General features: G+C 40.8%; 1 long non-coding RNA gene across 1 annotated transcript; it reads right to left on the bottom strand.

Annotated features, from left to right (window-relative positions):
* Positions 1 to 2,055: 2,055 nt before the first annotated feature.
* LOC135115772 (uncharacterized) lies at positions 2,056 to 3,692 on the bottom strand. The gene is made up of 2 exons (XR_010276053.1): positions 3,553 to 3,692; positions 2,056 to 3,296 (listed from the first exon to the last, which is right to left on the bottom strand). It is a non-coding gene; the product is annotated as an uncharacterized LOC135115772 (long non-coding RNA).
* Positions 3,693 to 4,062: the final 370 nt, after the last annotated feature.

The raw sequence follows: 4,062 nt of genomic DNA, 5'->3' as shown, positions 1-4,062 counted from the left end.
ATAATTATCCACTCCTACGCTGATGATACCACCCTGCACTTTTCCACGTCTTTTCATAGACGTCCAACCCTTCAGGAGGTAAACATATCACGCAGGGAAGCCACAGAACGCCTGACTTCTGATCTTTCTAAAATTTCTGATTGAGGCAGAGCAAACTTGGTATTGTTTAATGCCTCAAAAACTCAATTCCTCCATCTATCAACTCGACACAACCTTCCAGACAACTATCCCCTCTTCTTCAATGACACTCAACTGTCCCCCTCTTCTACACTGAACATCCTCGGTCTGTCCTTTACTTATAATCTGAACTGGAAACTTCACATCTTATCTCTAGCTAAAACAGCTTCTATGAAGTTAGGTGTTCTGAGACGTCTCCGCCGGTTTTTCTCACCCCCAGTTGCTAACTCTGTACAAGGGCCTTATCCGTCCATGTATGAAGTATGCTTCACATGTCTGGGGGGGTTCCACTCATACTGCTCTTCTAGACAGGGTGGAATCAAAAGCTTTTCGTCTCATCAACTCCTCTCCTCTAACTGACTGTCTTCAGCCTCTCTCTCACCGCCGCAATGTTGCATATCTAGCTGTCTTCTACCGCTATTTTCATGCTAACTGCTCTTCTGATCTTGCTAACTGCATGCCTCCCCTCCTTCCGTGGCCTCGCTGCACAAGACTTTCTTCTTTCTCTCACCCCTATTCTGTCCACCTCTCTAACGCAAGAGTTAACCAGTATTCTCAATCATTCATCCCTTTCTCTGGTAAACTCTGGAACTCCCTGCCTGCTTCTGTATTTCCACCTTCCTACGACTTGAATTCCTTCGAGACGGAGGTTTCAAGACACTTATCCACTAATTTTTGACCACTGCTTTGACCCTTTTATGGGACTGGCATTTCAGTGGGCATTTTTTTTATTAGATTTTTTTTGCCCTTGGCCAGTGTCCTTCCTCCATAAAAAAAAAAAAAAAACTGTCTCTTCAAACATCTATTATATACCAAATGAGATAGTGATGGAGATAACATGATTGATGAGGTATACACTACTATGATTAATGGACGTCTGCTGCACGCATAATAGTGATACGATCACATCAATGCTATTTCTAAGATATAGGGGAAGTTGTGGAACAGAATATATTAATAACTCCATTTCTCGGTGGTTGGCGCTTGGCCAGTTGCTCATATAATTTATGTAACTCATTAAAGCTAACCTTAAGTCATTAAACCAATGAAACCTAACTAACCCTTATTTCACCTAACCCGTATCCCAACTTCAGCTCTTCATTGGTGTGATCTTGGTCTCTTGCTCAATATCTGCTCCTGTTACGTAAGACTTCACAAAATATGCGAATGGAAAGTTGTGTATGAAGATGTAGGCTACATGCTTGCACACTAGTATGTTAACATATGAAGTACTGAAGAGCTTAACATAATTTCAAATGTTAATCATTCTCCTTTTTTTTTTTTTTTTCATAGCTTCCAAAGATGGAGAATCACAGGTGTGGGACAATTAGGTGTGTGAGAGAGTACTTGCTTTGCTTGGACCAAATTCCGACTAATTCCTAGAAAGTGAGGGCAGAAGTACTGCCTTCTCCGTCGTGGGTCAAGGGGCTGTGGTGTGCACTAACCACTCTGTGACACTGACCACACCTGCCATCACTCAACTGCACATCTCTCTAGACCTGGTGTTTTTTTCCACTTTTCATCTCCCTTACTGCTGCCTGCATCTCCACCTCCATTGTACATGCCTCATCTAACTCCCTTAGTACATTAACTCTATCTCTCCCAAATACCCAAATCTCAGGCTCTTTTTCCTGCTCCATACTCATCAGTTTTTTTTTTTTTTTTTAAATACCCTTCATCCCACCATCATCTACTTTCATTTGTTCCTCACTACCAGATGGTGCTTTACTTATTTTCTTAACTTTTTTTTTATTCTCTTGAACATTCGCTGTTAACTTTCTCCTATCTTTTATCAGCCTTCCCTTTAGCATCACGCACAACTTTTCTTGCTTTTACTCAGCTTTCCTTGCACCTCTTATGTGACTTTCAAACCTTCCATTCAATCCTTACTTTTATTCTCTACAGTCACCTTAATCTGTTCACACCCAAACCAGCCTTGACAATACAACAATGTATAATACACATCAATATGTCACAGTCAGTAAGAAGAAATAAAACAATCATAAAAGCACTTATCTCTTACAAATTATTTCCTAGCAAGAGACACTTCACCTCTACAATGCATGCCATGGAGGCACGCTTAAAAGTAATTTATGATTCTTTTTTCCTGTTTCTGTCTCCTTTGTTCGTTTTCAAGTCCTTGTACATCCATTCTGTTGGGAACATCATTCTGAATGACATCTTTCCCATCATGAGGCAAAATCAATTTACTTTAAAAAAACTTATGTTATTCATCATTACACATGCAACAATGAGATGGCTTTAGTAGTGTCCAAATCTATTCTAAATTTCATACGAAAATAACCAAATTTTTTTAGTACACCAAATGTTCGTTCAAATACGTTTATTAGGGAATGGGTAGTGTTATATGCTCTTTCATAGGTATCCATGAAGTTAACTCTGGAGTCTTTACAAATGGTCTCAGTGCATAAGCAGTATCTCCAAGTAAAATGACGTCTAGGATCAAGATTGTATTGCAAAGCTGACTATTAAAAAAAATAAATAAATACTGTCACTGATCCTCCCAGGCCAATGAACAACAATATTATAAAACAGCAACTCAGGCCCACACACACCTTGCACAGTTAGAGAGAGAGAGAGAGAGAGAGAGAGAGAGAGAGAGAGAGAGAGAGAGAGAGAGAGACTTTCAGACAACAAAACACTTCAGAAGCATCCACTCATGGTTTAGAAATGGCAATGTGGGTGCAACCAATGGCCCCTACAACACCTGGCACTCCCCAAATATCACAAAAGCCTGCAAATTATTGCCAGAGGAAGGAAAGATGTGATGACTGCTCCTACTGGCAACTGTTCTTGAAACAGTCTGCAGGCATTCACTGACTAATGTCTGCGACACATCGTGGCATTGTTCTTTGATGATCTTTTCTTTTCATCATTCGTTTCTCCACCTCCTGCTTCTTCTTAAAAAAAATACTAACTACTACAAACACGTCATCATGAAGTCTCTGACGCTTGCTGGGCCTTTGTTGGTAGGTGGTTAACTGGTACTTAGCCCTGCTGTCTGGACCTCCACCTTTACCTCTTCCACCTCCTCAGGAGTGGGCTGTATTGAGGCCACCTCACACACCGTCGAGTAAGAGTTTTCTGCCAGTTAATAACTGATATAATATATGTAAAAATAAATAAATAAATAAATAAATAAAATAAATAAAACTGTGGTGTGCCAATAGAGACTGCAGATGCATGCATTCATGCATGAATTACAATATAGCATTTGAAAGATTAGGGTTTCAGTCACATGATCCAACCTGTATACTTTTGCATTAATGCCTTCTCGTATATGCTCTCAGTGACTCATAATTTCATGTTGATAGTACAATATTTCAAGGGAAATATATCATGTTGGCAACTTACCACTAGCTGGCATGGCATCTAAATCATAGGAATTCCCTTTGTTACTTTGTTATTAGTGTCTGTGCCAAGGAGACAGTAGGCGGAGGGGCCCCACTACCAGTCCTCTTTTGTTCCTTCGTCTGGAGAGATTGCTCATGTTTAGCTCTAAAAAGAAAAAGAAAAAAAAAGTTGGATAAATAGCATTAATAAGTTATTACTAGTATTAACATCATTCCGTCAGAGTGTGAAATAATGCTCTATGTTAGCAATACTATATATTTATACAGTGTGTCACCTGGACCTCCATTTTGCCGCACATGGACGTAAAAATGTTCCCCGAGTCCGTTCTGCGGGGAGCGGCAGCATGCCGAAACCCAACGATCCGGAGCCAGTAAGGAAGGAGCAGGCACCGCCTCACTTCCGGCAGAATAAGCCACAAGGACACCCCAGGGAGGGTAATAAGTTTCAACCACCACGTGGGTGGAATACCGGCTCATCGCGTCCCGCACCACCTATAAGAGCTAGCCCGCA

The sequence above is a fragment of the Scylla paramamosain genome, chromosome 29, assembly GCF_035594125.1.
Source record: "Scylla paramamosain isolate STU-SP2022 chromosome 29, ASM3559412v1, whole genome shotgun sequence".
Classification (NCBI taxonomy): domain Eukaryota; kingdom Metazoa; phylum Arthropoda; class Malacostraca; order Decapoda; family Portunidae; genus Scylla; species Scylla paramamosain.
Note: the sequence above shows the minus strand (reverse complement) of the source record. Positions and strands in the feature narration are given on the sequence as shown.